At 43.9% G+C, this 17,915-nt stretch overlaps 1 protein-coding gene across 3 annotated transcripts in view; it reads right to left on the bottom strand.

Annotated features, from left to right (window-relative positions):
- The window catches only part of CASKIN1 (CASK interacting protein 1), a 160,091-nt gene that overhangs the window by 130,414 nt on the left and 11,762 nt on the right, over nt 1-17,915 (bottom strand). The gene's annotated exons all lie outside the window — the stretch shown is intronic.

Below are 17,915 nucleotides of genomic sequence, written 5' to 3'. Positions count from 1 at the left end.
AAGTAGCAAAAAAAAAGCTTCAGCGCACAGAACATGGCTTAGAGAATGTCAAGTAAAATAGTGGATGGAGACTTTTATAATTAACTAGTGGTCAGGGGCCAAACGAGGCTTCTTTGCACTAACGCTGGCCCCCTCCCATGCTCAGAAGAACAGAACAAGACGTCTTCAGAGCATATATATGGGAGACTATGGAAGAGTCAACTGGAATTCCCCGGCCCTCCCCCCATATTTGGTTAAAGGGTCCTTCCATGCTATGTTCTGTCCCTGCCTAGAGACATAGGGGCAGATGTATCAAACCTTTTCAAACGGAAAAGTGGAGGCGTTAGCCATAGCAACCAATCAGATTCTAATTATCATTTATCTTGTACATTCTAAAGAATGATAGACAGAATCCGATTGGTTGCTATGGGCAACACCTTCACTTTTCCTTTATAGGTTTGATAAATCTACCCCATATTGTCTGATATGGGAATATATCCGACAAGCTGAAAATCACAGCGGCTGCTGAACACTTGGAGTAAAGTCCAATAATACACATTACAATAAGGAATAAAATCTTATTTAGATATGAAAGGCTGTATATTCGATGGATATAGCTGATATAATATCATATATTAATAGCACAATAACAGGTTTTGCAGAAGAGGGATAGATACTGGGAGCTCATGAATACACTCTGCATTCCCTCCTACAAGGTGAGCTGCTGATCAGCAGTATTTCCTGGCAAGGCTGGCGGGGCAGCGGCCGAGGTGGTGGCATAAATCATGTCATTACCATCTATCAGGGCTCCCCATAGTCTCCATCATTAGACAGGTAGGAAAGAGCAGAGTGTACAGTGCATTTATCAGACCTTCAGATCCTTGCCAAGCTACTGTGGATTTCATGTACCCAGCGAGTGGTTAACGGGTTGTGTGCTGGAGGCTGCAGCGTGACCTTCGTGCCAACAATGTCAGCGGGTAGGAAAAAGCGGGTAAGTAGGTGGCATGTGCCCAGACTGCCCTGCTGTCTATGGGACTGTAATGATTACTTCATACAAAGGCTGTGGGTTAATAAGTCTCAATTTGTACATATCAAACAAAAGGGGCAAATTGTCCACAGGCTTTTTCTTGCTTTGCCCTATACATCAAAGGGTTCCTGCTGGCAATAAGAAGCCTAATTAACAAGTACGATTAAGTGATAAGTTAGCCCTTACTGCCCCAGAGAGTAATTGATAAACTGCGACAAAAAGCGTCACCCAGCAACAATGGGTGTGTTCATTAGTGACAGAGCTTGTTACCGAATCACCCAAATTATGAAACGAGTTACCGCAGGCAAAAGAGTTACTATGTCCAGACTGTCGGAAATAAGATGGGATTTTCTCTGCTGCTCAATTCAATACATAAATCAATACTTGCCCACTCTCTCGGAATTTCCAGGAGGCTCCCAAATGTCGGGGAATCCTCCCGGATCCTAAAAAATGATGATGGGCCAATTTGCTGTCACTAATCCCCACCCCATTCACTAACAAAGTGGTCAGTGGAGGGTGCCCTGCTTTCCCGGAATCCTCCCGGACTCCCAGAAATTCAGGAGTCTCCCGGACATTCCGGTTGAGTTGGCAACTGTGCTGAAAGTGGCGCGAGGAAAGGAGATTTACAGAAGTGAGTAATTGCAGCTTTTGCAGCTATAAGAATGTGGTCCACTACGTACCGCTTATGAATTGGAATCTGCTGAGAATAATGGTGCAGGAGGGTCACCGCTGGGGAGGGGGTCAATGAAATATTCACTACAACATTAATCAGGTTGAATAATTCTACCAAACTCTTCACAATTTCTCCAACAAAAACTAGAGGCACACGGCGTACATCTCTGTATCTTCTGGGGCGTCGGGTACATTCTATGTTTGAGCTCAATCAGCATTTCAGACTGGTTAATACATTTTGAAATTTTATAAGCATTCTAAAAACTACGCTCCCAGTCCTAATCAGTCAGGGACTAGCGCCGATAAGCTTTCTCACACGTGCGGTTCTTAAAACAAAGACTATGCCATGTGACTGCTAGTCGGCACTTACACCCGCCATGTAGCTGCTGCAAATCATACCAAGCAAGAGACCCAGGACTTGAATCGGCCGTATCTGCATCGGCACGCCCTGAGCACACCCTTACTGTACCCGGACTACATTAGTCTGCCCCTGCCCTCCGCTGCTCCACACCGCAGGTCGTAGGTTGTCGTAAGTGTCATCTGCGCTTGGACATGAATTGCATGTAATCACGTTTATTGGCGTAAGGTACGTCTCTGAGCACGGGCAGAGCTATTTCACGCAAGATACGCTACACAAATGGACATTAATCAGGCCCTATCAGTCTAACTAATATGGCATTTGATAAAAACAATAGAATATCACCCATGGAAATGCTTCTGTGATAGTTCCCATTCTATCATACATGGAACAATTGAAACCCTCCCCTAAAGAAAGTCATTGTTCTCTGCACTTCTTTCTGCCATAGATTCCCTGTGATCCTGCAGCTGGTGCTGCGTGTTTTTGATGTGCTTCTGTCAGCTTCCATAAAGGCAAATACGCAGAAAATGGCAAATTCCCTGCTTGACTTTACCGTTCATTGAAAGAACAGGAAAATCAGCGGTCGCACGAGTGTTCACATCCTAAATGTGGGAGTTCATCATTGTTGTAGTGAAGGATAAAGCCACTTTGTCATGGAACGTAAGGAAAACATGTGAATGCTGTTAGCAGGCCCAGAACAATACAGCATTGCGCTCGGCCACGGCAGAGAATAAGAGGGCATTGTTATAGCTTGATCTGCTCACATAATCCTCATAAACCTCAAGGACATGGAAACCTTGTGCTATCACGATGTGGAGAGCACCCGAAACACACTGCAGAGCTATCACAGTGGCATTGTGGGTAAAAAGACCACAGGCTTTGCGCAAGAACGTGGGAGTTGACAGGTTATCAAAGTGCATTTTTTCCCCAAACCGCAATATATATCTAATTTGCTTTTTGCAGTATTTAAATCGGGAACTTAAGATCTATATCATACTTGCCAAGTTGCTGAAGTTGGCTTCCGGGAGCCTGCCGGGAGGGGGGGGGGTGGGAGTGATGGGATCCGGGCTCCAAAATTTGCCTCATTTTGGCCCAGCCCCCGTGACGTAATGACGCAAACGCGTCATTTCACAGTAGGGGGCGGGGCCAAACACCGCGATTCCCGGTGAATCGTGGTGTTTTGGACCTAATTCTGCCCAATTCACTAGGAAGTGGGCAGAATTCTGCCAGATGCGGCAGATTGTCACACTCTCCCAGGAGTCTGTGAGACTCTCGCAAGATGCGGGAGTCTCCCGGACATTCCGGGAGAGTTGGCAAGTATGATCTATATAAATGGTGCAAACTATGAAATGGTGTTTACAAAACCGCACTGAAAACCACACATAAAAGGTGTAATTTTTTAGACGTGGTTCTCACTGGCGAGATATGTCAAATGGCTTTTTTATGAAAACTTTTTTTTAACTTTATTTCTAGCTGGATGACTGAGCATTATTCAACTGCCATGCTAAAAATTTATTGTTAAATGGCATCGAGAAAGATGTTCCATTGCTGCGATAAGCGATGATAGCAAAACTTTCACATCACCGCTATTTGTTAAATGCGTCATTGAGGAGCTGGCCCCGCCCGCTTCAATAGGACATGGGCAGGATGAGGAAGAATGGCCTGTTTTCCCAGGAGACCTACCCGGAATTCGGCAGTCTCCCGGACATTCCGAGAGACTGGTCAAGTGTGTACTTTAGTAGTTACGCCTTTACCTGTAGGCCAACTATACAGAAATGCATTTAATAAAGATTTTAGAACAGAATGTAAACTAATGAATTTCAGTGATCTGAAGGTGTAAATCTATGGCTCGCTTGCTATACAGGTAGATTTGTATAATTACATGATTTAATGTAAACTGCATTCATAATTGGACACATCATCTTCACCATTTTATTATATAGCGCCACCAACTCCGCAGCGCTGTACAGAGAATGTTTGCCACTCACATCAGTCCCTGCCCCATTGGAGCTTACAGTCTAAATCTCCTAACATACACACACACAGACAGAGAGAGACTAAGGGCAATTTGATAGCAGCCAATTAAGCTACCAGTATGTTTTTGGAGTGTGGGAGGAAACCGGAGCACCCGGAGGAAACCCACGCAAACACGGAGAGAACATACAAACTCCACACAGAGAGGGCCCACCGAGCCACCGTGCTGCCCATGAACACAAGTTGGGATGAGACCGTGAGTCTGACCAGGTCGCCTTCATCACGAAACATCAGCCAGTTTGGCAAAGCTCCAAGAAACCAACGACTGTGCCAAGACTAAATACTTTAAGCAGGAGCATTCGAAGGGGAAAACCCCAGGTAAAGACTGTGACATCCCGGTTATTATCTTTTTATGCCGACTGCTTTTTTATTAACATTTTCTCTATTTTTGGCGGCCAAATCCAGGACAATTGGGACACAGTCGGTGATGGGTGCCCCTTCAATGCCGCGGTTAGCAGCAGAAGCTGCACGCAGCATTGAAGGGGTGATATTAGGGGAGGGGAAGGGGGCTGAGGGCAGTCCCAACGTGGTCACGCCTCTATGAAGTGCGGCCACGCCCCCTTCTTTGTCGTTGTCCCAATGTGGAACAACCAAAAGTTGTGAGCTACGGCTTGGTAGATATAACATTCGTAGATATAACATTTCTTAGAAAAGATAGCACATTAATTCTACAGCAATATTTCAAAATAAGTGCCTCTTTTCCGGCTAATATAGCTTGTAAGCACACAGATCAGGAGCGCCATTCAGTTGACAATATTGTTTTATTGTTGTGATTGCAGAGCTTGCTGTGGTACCAATGTCTATTTTCATTTCCTTAGAGCGCGAGCTGACAAATGACCTCTACAAAGAGCTGATGTTGAAATTGATATCAAAAAGCCGAGTGAGAGCTACAAATGTAGAACAAACAAGCTGCTTGTTGCCAGGAACTATGATGGCCTCACGTTAACACGTTACTGTCAGAGGAGTAACAGTACAACACAATGCAACACGTCCTTCCTGGATCAGTCCGAAGGGAACGGGTGATAAACTGTACATGTGGGAATGTGGGGATAGTAAAAACAAAACCCTTCATTTGTAGTCTCAGTAGACACAGTGGAGGCAGCCATGTTTAACTTATCAATTCGCTAGGAATTAGTGACATTATTTAGGCATAAGCCGGTAACATATAACAGTACAAACTAACGTAATAACGTACATCTAACATTACACCGTGGAGGACAGCTAGGAAGTGGGCGAATTCAATGACGAGATTCGTTGCAAACCGAGTTACTTTGGCCTTGCCCCCAGGGAGCAATGATGTCATTGTTGCATTCTGCCTCCGAGGTTGGGTCTAAACGACGTGATTCGCTGCGCCAATCTGCCACTTGATGGGGAGAGTCGGAAAGTTTGGCAAGTATGATTTTACTGCTCCACAAAAGCTTTGCCTGAGACAGCAGCCTAATTATAGCAAACCTCCCAACATTTATACATGTAAAATTGGGACAATGTAAGCTAGGCTCCAGATCTGCCCAAAGCCTGCCCCAAATTTGGACAAAAGCTACATTAAGCCATACTTACCCACTCTCCAGGAATTTCCGGGTGGCTCTGAAATTCCCAGAAGAGTAGGCATCCCCCAGGGTCGTGGTGGAGGCGGGGTTTAATTGCACAATTTGCATCATCAAGGCCACGCCCCCAATGTACAACAACGTGATTCTTGGCATTTCAGAGCAGGGGGCAGGGCCACGGTGATGCAAAGCCATCGCCACACCCCTTCATGCTCTTGTCACATGACCTCTCCTCCGGGATCTCCCAGAGGATAGGCACCACTGAGAGCTGAATTTGGGATGCATGTTATAGGCCCATCCATCACTCACTTGTGGGACCTATTATCTGAAATGCTTGAGCTTGAAGTTCTAAGGATAAAGGGTGTTTTCTGGAATTTTCACAAAATAATCGAAAAATGTATGCCTGTCTTTTTCCTGGCACTCAACCCCATATTAAAATGCTTAGCGTTGTTCCTCCAGCAATTATTAACTTTTTGCATTCCTGATGACAGATTTCAAGGTAATAGATCACAGTATATCATCATCCTCATTTATTTATATAGCGCCAACATATTCTGTAGCGCTTTACAATTGGGGACAAACACAGTAAACAAACTGGGTAAAACAGAGAGGTGAGAAGGCCCTGCTCGCAAGCTTACAATCAATGGGACAATGGGAGTTTAATACATGAGGTTAAGTCTACATTTTGTATTTCGATCCAGCCAGACTGCAAAGGTAAAAGTGACTCATAAGCTAAAAGATCCTGTCACACAACAATGTTGATCAGGGGGTAGTTGTCTTGTGTGAAATTGTGTAACGGGTGGTAATAGGGTAATGTAGTGAGGTTAAGAGGGTGGTTGAGGAATATTATAAGCTTGTCTGAAGAGGTGGGTTTTCAGAGAACGCTGGAAAGTTTGTAGACCAGAGGAGACTCTTATTGTGCGAGGGAGAGAATTCCATAAAGTGGGTGCAGGCCGAAAAAAGTCCTGTAACCGGGAATGGGAGGATGTAATGAGGGTGGATGAGAGACGCAGATCTTGTGCAGAACGGAGTTGCCGAGTTGGGAGATATTTTGTGACAAGAGAGGAGATGTATGTTGGTGCAGATTTTTTGATGGCCTTGTAGGTTAGTAAAAGTATTTTATATTGGATTCGGTAGAAAACAGGCAGCCAGTGTAGAGACATACAGAGTGATTCAGCAGAGGAATAACGATTTGCAAGGAAAATCAATCTTGCCGTTGTGTGCAAAATAGATTGTAGGGGTTTGAGTCTGTTTTGGGGAAGACCAGTAAGGAGGGAATTGCAATAGTTAATGCGGGAGATGATGAGTGCATGAATTAAGGTTTTTGCAGTGTCTTGCGTGAGATATGTGCGAATTCTGGAAATGTTTTTTAGATGTATGTAACATGAAATATAAATATACTGCATGTAATATTGTCGTTATCAGAGAATACTTTGTACAACACTGTCCTCCATCATCTGGGTCCCATAAAGGAATATGGCGCCGCTGTATATAGAGGCTGACTGGGTATATTGAAAGGGGAGGAGTCTGTAAAAGTGCAAAAGATATTTTGATAGTGATTTGATGCATTAAGCCATTTATTGAATTAATCCCATTACAAGTTCTGCGCACACAATCAGAGCTGATCTTCCCCAGTCCGCGTTCAGAGGCACTTACAGACAATTTAATTAATTGCTCAGGTTGCTGAATTAATTTGCTTTTTTTTCTTTTTTTCTTTTTCTTTGCCCGCTTCTCGGCCCAGGGTTTAGAAATCTGACATATTTTTGTGCTGAAATCTAATTACATTTCCAAAGTTTCCATGGAAACGGGGACGGGGAGGAAAGTTTTAATATGTGAGATATTGAGATCCCGTTGGAAAAGAATCCATCGTAAACAAACAAGATGAACCTCTCTTTGGCACTAGCGACGCCAGGGACAGGGAAACTAATTGTATTAAGTCCAAGCAATATGTTCACAGTCAGTCTGTGGAGCAGAAGAGAATATTAATGCAAATATATCCCTGTGCTCAGACTATTCAGGTGTTGTACTAAAACAAAAAATATAAAAGGCTAGCCGTAGGGCTAATTCCTTCTCCTATGTCTCCTTATGATTCAGTGGAGGAAAGAATCATATTTATATAACTGGAGCCTGTAGACATACAACCCTGTGGCACATTAAGCCATAGTTTAGCCTTTGAAGATTGGTTTCCGGGAGTCTGATGTGGAGGTGGGCTTAAGTGGGCGGGGTTTCGTGAATTACGTCATTCTGACCCCACCCCCTGTGACGCAATGACGCTAACGCGTCATTTTACCACGGGGGCCAGCCCAAAATTATGCGATTACCGGAGAATCGCATAATGGAGGCTTGAAATCTGCCCATTTCACTAGGAAGTGGGCAGATGCGGGAGAATTGTCAGCTCTCCCGTGAGACCTACCTGGATTTTGGGAGTCTCCCGAACATTCCGGGAGAGTTGGCAAGTATGCATTAAGCCACACCCCATCCACTAGACACGCCTCTTTTACACAGAATATTCCATTATATGGATACATAGGGGCCCAAATTGACTCCCTTTCTCAGTTTAATTATGTTGCCACTATATAGCAAAAGTGCCACAAAGATAGGGCCTTCATTGTTTTAAACAGACCAGCCATGTAAATCACGACATATATGCATTACACATGCTGCATGGCTGCACTGCAATTCCGACGCTTGCATGTTGTACAACCTGCGGAATGCATGTGAATTAATTGTAGCGCGGACATGCAGCGTGTGTCATTCATATGTGTTTGGGCTTCCATGGCCACTGAAGCATAGCTACTAAAATATAAAATTGGTACAAGTGAGTGTAGCCACTCCCCCATTGGGGGCGTAGCCATGCCACGTGGGAGCATGTCAAATCTTCCAGGGGCTTCGGAGCATTAGGTTGTCCCCAACCTCCCTCCCACAAACACACCCTTGAATTCCTGTGCACACCAGAGGTCGTTGTGCGCGGCATCTGCTCACCTCGGAGAGTGGGACATACCGTCAAACTTCAAAACGTGGACAAAAGTGGTGAGCGCAGGGACGGTCCTCCCAAATTAGGACAGTTGGAAGATATTGAATGAACAACCTTCATGTCACATCAGTTATAAGTCTACACGTGCTCTAAAATTGCTACAGGATCACCTTCCCTCTAATTTTATCACCAAGGATGCATCTGGAGTATAAGGGCCTGATTCATTTGGGCACGTATCTGACAATTTTGTGCATATCGTACGAAAATTAATCTGCAACTAAACGCAGCGACGTCCAATTTATCTTCGTACGCAAAGGACGCTTACTACAGCCCACGATTTCTGGGAGTGAACGGGTCAGGGAAGATGCGTGCGGCCGTAATGTACAATAAAGGCGTGCCAAGCTCAAGCACACGCAACCACGTCGTCAGATTAAAGCTTTGGGCATCTAAAAGTTACTTGTTTTTCTGCTGTATCTCTTCCTCTGGCTACAGGGCTAGTCTAAGTCCTGATCAGTAGTGATGACAGTCTCGTATGCATGCTATAACATGTGTTTGCAATCAGGAGCAACTGTAAAAATGTATTTTATGTTCAGTAAACATTAACAGCATCCTAATAAATAAATAACAAATGACATTAATTGAATAAAAAAAAATTCTGTGCGGCCTTTTGTGAATGTATATTGTCTTGTCTAGTCGAGCACAGCAGACCTACGCCAGAATTCATCAGCGCACGTATCTTCCGATCCGCTCCTTGTTAAATTCAGGAGTACGCTGGGCCGCTTTATGGAAGTTTAAAAACAAGCACACATTGCGCTCAGTATGCGTGTCTTGATGAATTGGGCCCCAAGAGTTCGATTTATCTAAGGGTGAAAAGCCCTATTTCTAAAGAAAAGGGTTCACACATGTTAACTCTTACCACTCCAGACTGTAATTTTCATCGGCCTTAATGAAATTTTTTTACAAATGGCGGCGATAACTGATTTTTAAAAAACGATGTCATACCTATCACCGTGATTAGGGGATTAATAATAAATATTCCTATAAGTTACTGCTAAGAAGAAAGGAAGTGTTAAGAAGGTATGTAGAGGACGGGACGTGATTGGAGAAGATGCGCAGGTGGAAGCGACGTGATTTGGAGGTTGTCTGAATGTGAGTATGGAGTCAGGGGGTGACACTGAGACAGCGAGCTTTGGAAGCGGGTAGAGTGATGATGCCATTGACTGCATACAAGTGACACTGGATATGTGGATAGCAGTTTTCCAAGGGAGAGGGTGTCAACAAGAATAGTTGGCCATCCAAGGATCAATCCTTGAACAGAACAGTCCTGTGAAAATAGGGACTGTTGGCTGGTACGGTCAGTTCCGGAACTCTTACTTGGAACCCTGGCAATCTGCTACTCTTTATTAATAGTTTACCTTACTAACCAATAGATATTATTATTATTATTATCCTTTATTTGTTAGGCGCCACAAGATTTCCGCAGCGCCGTACACCATACAAACAGTAGACTATACAGGGTGAAACAGTACAAAACAATAAACAAAATACCAGTACTTCAGAAACTCCAGGCAAGTAAAGCAATAAACACAGAGCAGAAGAACAGGTAGGGAGACAGGAAGGAAGAGGGCCCTGCTCATGTGAGCTTACATCCTAAGGGAGGGAAAACAGAACAGGCACAAGGGGAGTCAGATGAGGCGAGGGAGAGCGCAGGTGGAGGAGAAGAAGGGGTTATGCTGGTGGTTGGTAGGCTTTAAGGAAGAGGTGGGTTTTCAGTGCGCGTTTGAATGAGCACAGAGAAGGAGAGAGGCGGATGGAACGAAGGAGGTCACTCCAGTGAAGGGGGGCTGCGCGGGAAAAGTCTTGGATTCTGGCGTGGGAAGAGGTGATAAGAGTGGAGGAGAGGCGCCGATCATTGGCTGAGCGCAGAGAGCGGGCAGGAGTGTGAGTGGAGAGGAGGTTAGAGATGTAGGTGGCAGTAGAGTGGGAGAGAGCCTTGTAGGTGGTGGTGAGGAGCTTGAAAAGGATTCTGTAGGGGAAGGGAAGCCAGTGTAAGGCGAGGTAGAGAGGGGAGGCAGATGAGGAGTGGCATGAGAGGAAGATGAGTCTTGCAGCCGCATTGAGTACAGAGCGGAGGGGGGAGAGATGGGAGTGGGGGAGGCCGGTGAGGAGGAGGTTGCAGTAATCCAGACGAGAGATGATGAGTGCGTGTATGATGGTCTTGGTGGCATCCTGAGAGAGAAAGGGACGGATGCGGGCGATGTTGCGTAGTTGGAAGCTACAGGCTTGGGCAAGGGAATGAATGTGGGGGGCAAAAGAGAGAGAGGAGTCGAGGGTGACCCCCAGGCAGCGGAGTTGGGTGACAGAGGAGATGGTGGTGTTGTTGATAGACACCTTGTCACAGCTCACAGCCAATTGCAACGTTCTACACACAGGTGGCTAGCTTTCCGCTCTATCTGCTCCCAATCAATAAATAACTTGTGGTATTATGACATAAACAAAATGTATAGTTTCGGAGTAAATATTCTTAATTATTTTCTAATATTGGATGGTGCATGGACCCACTATTTATATAACTCCTGAAGATGCCCTCTGAATTATACTTATCTAGCTCAGTCATTCTATCTATGGAAGGGATCCTAACACAGTGTTGACTAACCTGTGACACTCCAGGTGTTTGTGAAACTACAAGTCCCAGCATTTTCTGCCAATATATAGCAACTTATTGCTGGAAGGGTATGCTGGGACTTGTAGTTTCACAACACCTGGGGGTAAATGTATCAAGCTGAGAGTTTTCCGGCAGGTTTGAAAAGTGGACATGTTGCCTATAGCAACCAATCAGATTCTAGCTTTCATTTTGTAGAATGTACTTAAATAAATGGCAGCTAGAATCTGATTGGTTTTTCAAACCCGCCAGAAATCTCTCAGCTTGATACATTTACCCCCTGGAGTGTCACAGGTTAGCCAATACTGTCCTAACACAAACCCCTTTGTTCTAAAAGCCTTTGAAACAAATAAAGCAGGTATGACTGGCATTCTGGGTAAATTAAGTAGTATGGGATCGTATGTGTGCCGAGCTAATATGAAGTTGGCAAAAGTGACTTCTATACATATATTTAGGGCTTTTCCTTATTTACCAAAGTTCCCCCCGGCAGCCTCACATGTAAGAATCTGCTGCCTGGTTCTCCTTCATATCAGTGGACGGTGCTCTGTGTGGGGGCTGGTAAACTAACTGGATGAGTGACATTATTTCGGCATTTTCACAGCTGTTGTTCAGATTCATGTCCTGAATAATGATCCCTTAATTGGGGTTTTTATCAGGGAAAATGTGTCAGTTATCTTAATGAGTCGCTGGTGGAGGCCACTTGCGAGGCAATTGTGTCCTCGTTTGAGAAATTGTTTTTACATCAGTGTTAACTTGCAGCTTCCACGACACGGATTAAAAGCTGATGCAAACGGCATATTTCAGTAGTTTTCTTCTTAGGATACTTTTGTACCCATAAAACAATATTGCCTTAAAACCCACAAATTTTCCGTTTCAGCGCTTTCAAATAAAAATATCACCAAGAACAGATTTACAGCGTAGAATCTAGCGCCTATCAGGTAAGTTCCCTACAAATCCAATATAAAATTCTTCTACAAACATACAAGTCCGTCAACAATATTGCACCGACATACATCTCCCAACTCGACACCTTCGTTCTGCACAAGATCTGCGTCTCTCTTCCACTCTCATCACTTCCTCCCATTCTCGGTTACAGGATTTTTTCCGGGCTGCACCCACTTTGTGGAATTCCCTCCCACGCACAGTAAGACTTTTCTCTAGTCTCAAACATTCAAGCGCTCTCTGATAACCCATCTCTTCAGACAAGCTTATAATATTCCTTAACCACCATCTTAATCTCCCTAGGTTACCCTATTACCACCCTCTACACAGCTAACACAAGACAACAACCCTCTGACCAACATTGCTGTGTGACTGATCACACAGCCCACTCAATACTTTTTACCTTTGCATTCTAGCTGGTCCAATGTGCAATATGATGTAGCACGTGCCCTTGTTTTCAAACTCCCATTCTCCCATAGATTGTAATCTTGTGTGCAGGTCCCACGTCTCTCTCTGTATATATGTATTACCCAGTATTGTTTTATTAATGTTTGTTCCCAATTGTACAACGCTACGGAATTTGCTGGCGCTATATAAATATATAAACCAAACAACTCTGAATCACAAATGACACATCAATTCATAAATAACATTAATTTATTTAAACAGCTGTCTGACATCAATGCTGCCTACATTACACACGTTTCGGAGTACTGTATGATGCGGACATTTAGGTGCAAAGTTCACAGACTAGTCTGGGACATGCAATGTAAAGAATGCAGCTTTTTTGTTTTGTTTTGTTTTATATATTCAGCTCAATATTCAGTGTATTAGCAGCACAGTAATATCTAGGACATATAAAACAATTACATTACAGTATATAGTTGTAGTTACTACAAAAAAACATTTCAGTAGGTTAATTGGCCGCTGACAAAATTAACACTAGTCTTTGCCTGCGATAGGGAATTGAGACTGTAAGCTCCAATGGGCCGGGGGCTGATGTGGATGACAAATATTCTCTGTACAGCGCTGCGTAATTGATGCGCTATATAAATAAATGCTGCTGCTGATGATTGTGATGATTGTTATATTGGCCAGTGCGCCAGAGGTGGTGAAAACAAGTGTTATATTTTATTAAAGAAAAATATATGCACAAAAACAATGTTTCCCCTAAATCTTATTAAACGTTTTCATTGCAAATTTTAACTCTTGTCTTAAATTACTTCTTTATTTTCACATGATTGATTTCAGTAACAGACTTAAAAAAAAATAAACAGAGAGTAACATATGGATATGATTGGTTGCTATGGGCAACACCTCCACTTTTCCTTTTCTGTATTGTAATAATAGAATAAAGGGCATTAATCTCCTAAAACACATGTGTAACGCATCAACAAGAACTACATTATATTTGACACTATAAATATATTGGGATTTAATTCAAAATATTCTTGGATTATACTCTCAGCAAATTAAAAGTGTGTGTGTATTGTGCAATTTCGTCATACATACTGTATATTAAAAGATATCACTTTATTGGAGACGCCCAAGATTTGCCATCAGGAAGCAGATGATATAAACAGGTGACTGTTCCTCCAGTTACCCGCCTGATTCCACTTATTTCAGTTTAGCTGATCCCGATTTTCAGCGATAATACCTCCGACATGTAAATTGTGCATTATTTTAACAAAGGAATTGATGTAGATCAACAGGATGGCACGTGGGTGGGGAGATTGGACAAGGTCTGCCCAGTCTATTGGAGAACCACTGGAACCCAACACCGCGCTTGGAAGATGACAGGGCACAGATAGAGGTCACCTGCCCGCCATGCTTTCTAACATGTCTAATATGCTCGTTTTCAGGCAACACACTCTATAATGTACCGGCCCATATGCCTGATGTTGACAGCGATATTGTGGTGCGTATTGACAGATTATTCTCTGTACTATATTTCCTGCAGGTTTTGAGATCTATATATCTTTTGTCTTTCGGTATCACCGTTGGGTAACATAGTATGGTGAAGCAGGGACATAGACCTGATTTACTGCTGTTTAGTAAGAGAGCCTGTGCTTCCTAGAATGTGAAATATTCATTGGTTATTTCAGCTAAATCAATTTCTGCATTTCCATACACATTTCACCTTGAAGGGCAGTGGTGGGCAACACACGGCCCTCAGAGCCTTCACCTTGGGTCCCCAGCTCCGTCCTGTTTTATGATGAAGTTTATTATGGCTTGTAACACTTGTTTAAAATGCCTGCTTACATGTTATTACAGGTAGGCCTCTCTTTCTTTAAGTGTTTTGTTTTAACTTATTACTAAAGGTGAGCGGACCCCACTTGAAGTGTATCAGGTTGGAGATGATTAATGGATGTATAAACTCCTCCTGCAAATAATATTACTTTGTTTAACAAAACTGCACCAACATACATCTCCTCACTTGTCTTAAAATATCTCCCAACTCGACACCTCCGTTCTGCACAAGATCTGCGTCTCTCTTCCACTCTCATCACATCCTCCCATTCCCGGTTACAGGACTTTTTTAGGCTGCATCCACTTTATGGAATTCCCTCCCTCGCACAGTAAGACTTTCTTCTAGTCTTCAAACCTTCAAGCGTTCTCTGAAAACCCACCTCTTCAGACAAGCTTATAATATTCTTCTACCACCATCTTCATGTCACTAGGTTACCCTATTACCACCCTCTACACAGCTAACACAAGACAACAACCCTCTGACCAACATTGCTGTGTGACTGATCACACAGCCCACTCAATACTTTTACCTTTGCATTCTAGTTGGTCCAATGTGCAATATGATGTAGCACGTGCCCTTGTTTTCAAACTCCCATTCTCCCATAGATTGTAAGCTTGCGGGCAGGGCCCTCTTACCTCTCTGTCTGTATGCATTACCCAGTATTGTTTTATTACTGTTTGTTCCCAATTGTACAGCGCTACGGAGTTTGCTGGCGCTATATAAATAAATAATGATGATGATATCAACCAAACAACTCTGAATTACAAATGACACATCAATTAATAAATGACATTAATTTATAAATCTTATGATTCCTAGCAAATTCAGGAAGCGGCAACAGAAATTTAGAGTACAATGTCTTTATTTTGGCAAAGTAGGGACCAGGCAGAGGTCAGGGAAACGAGAGGTCTTCTTTCTATTTAGAAAGATGTCCCAAGCAGTTCTGGAGCGGTCGTCATCACGCGTAGCAGGAGCTGGTTCAGATATCCCTCCAGCTCCTGCACGCGGTTCTCCAGGTGGCGTAGATGGGCTGCCCGCTCTTCATCTCCTCCTTCTCGTTCAAGTATTAGTTGGATCAATTCCTCCTTACTAAGGTGCTGGTATTTAGAGGCAGTTTCTGTAGGGGACAGATAGTCCTGCTTGTTGTTATCTAGCGCTATCTCCTGGGGATCTTCTTGTAGTTCCTCCTTATTCTTGCTGGTTTTTGTGCATCTGTATCTTCCTAGCTGCCACCATTTATTTCCCCTGCGGGGTGTCCAAGGTTCATACTTGTCATTGTAGGTGTGGCTGCCGTTGACGCACAGATATTTTGGGTCCGGCTCGGTGTTTTTACCCCTTAGGGTCTCCCACATCCTCCTTAGTCGACTTTTCTTTTGTATATCTCTCTCCATTTTTCCTGTTCAATATCTAACCCAGCAGCAGGAGTGGTGACCTTTATATACAGGGGGCTGCATTGTTGCATGGGGCTATTATGATGCATTGTACTGATGTCATCTCTATACCTCACCAGGCAGTGAGGCTGAATACACAGCTCCTGGATATATTACACAGAGTACAGCAAGGCCATATTCACATAAGTGCAACACAATTGTATATGGAGGCATTTTAGGATGTATTTTTTGTGGGTGCTGGAGGCTGGTGAATGTGATGATGACTGTTAGCAGAGCTATTCAGTAGCTTCTGATTGGCTGATTCTGTATTGACCCCTCCAGCTGATGGTACTTCATTGGTTAGCAATGGGGCTAATATATAAATATAAATATATAGGATTGAGTGACAACAGGTAGTATTTTGGAGGTAAAACTTTTCATTTATGTCATTAATGGTCAATAAGTTGCGTTCTTAGTGCCTGACCCTCAGTAACCTCTGTATGAAGACTAAACAAATCCTGAAGGGGTAGTAACAGCTGGAGAACTGAGTTCAGCTCTGGGAAAAGTGGGAAACATGGGGGACTTAGAGGATTTGTATGTGTAGGTATAGTATATATCCCTGTACGCATGCCATTGTTTGAATATGAGATACACCGTGGGGTGAGCTGATTCATCAGACAATAGTAAGAGAGAGGAACAAACTCTAAGCACCCGCTCTGGTGGATACAGGTGAAATTTAAAGACACGGTACATATTACAGTATATTTATATATAGACGTTTCCTTTTCTCCACGTTCACCGTACTAGCATATGTACTGTACAGCCCAGAGGTGGTACTAGCGAGCTGTGGGCCCCAGTGCAGGGAGGCATGCTGGGGCCCCCGACCCTCTGCATCTGCCATGCAGTGGGTACCTGCTGCATCAATGGTAGTTCCAGTAAGTCCACCGCCAGCCTGTAACACAACTGGCCAGTGTACAATGCATGCACCACCCTTTTAAGCAATATACAGTGCCGCCCCCTTTTGATCAATCAATATTGCAGACCTTAACAGACCACTTTGCAATGCAGCGCTCATTTTTTTAAAAATAATCAATGATGACCCCCTCTGGTCTGTACACACCAGTGGAGTAGCAGTGAATGGATTTACCTCCAAAGATTCTGGCCTGAGTGGGACAAACCTGTCCCATAGGCAAACCGAGAGGGGTGGGGGGTTCCTAGTTCCTGGAAACCCCCCTCCAAGCCTGGGCACTGTAAAATTGAGGTGGCTGGACCCTGCCCCCACTTCACACGGCTCTGCTTCAAAAAAGGAGAGCTGCGTGCACCTAACAGTAGTCCACGCAGCATTGCCCATGTATATTATGGGGATAGGAAGAGTTGGAGAGCAGCCAAGCATGGTCTAATATTATAGCCACGCCCACATGCATGCTGGTCACTCCCACTAGCGGCGTGGTGTGGAAACCCCCCTTTATAAATCATCATTTATTTATATAGCGCCACTAATTCCGCAGCGCTGTACAGAGAACTCATTCACATCAGTCCCTGCCCCATTGGAGCTTACAGTCTAAATTCTCTAATATAGACACACACACACAGAGGGGGACAGACAGAGACTAGGATCAATTTTTGATAGCAGCCAATTAACCTACCAGTATGTTTTTGGAATGTGGGAGGAAACCGGAGCACCCGGAGGAAACCCACGCAAACACAGGGAGAACATACAAAATCCACACAGATAAGGCCATGGTCGGGAATCGAACTCATGACCCCAGTGCTGTGAGGCAGAAGCATTTGACCCTGTGGACAGTTGGGAGGTAAGGATGCAATGTAGCAGTCCTTTGACCAGGATGCAATGCAGCGTCCATTTAAACAGTATAGAGACCTCATCTTTTTCCAGCATCCCGTGTAGAACCAGTGTGACCAATATAATGATGCATCCATATGACCAGTAAACAGATCCCACTTACCCAGAATGCTATGCACACTATTGTCATATGTTTGTTGCATAAAACTTATTTAAATCAATCATTGCACCAGCTCTGGCGCTCAACAACAACAGCAAGATATTCTAAATTCCTTGGCCGTGCAGGGATTTCTGCATTGCG

The sequence above is a fragment of the Mixophyes fleayi genome, chromosome 7, assembly GCF_038048845.1.
Source record: "Mixophyes fleayi isolate aMixFle1 chromosome 7, aMixFle1.hap1, whole genome shotgun sequence".
Taxonomy (NCBI): domain Eukaryota; kingdom Metazoa; phylum Chordata; class Amphibia; order Anura; family Limnodynastidae; genus Mixophyes; species Mixophyes fleayi.
The sequence above is the reverse complement of the archived record's forward strand: the minus strand, read 5'-3'. Positions and strand labels throughout refer to the sequence as shown.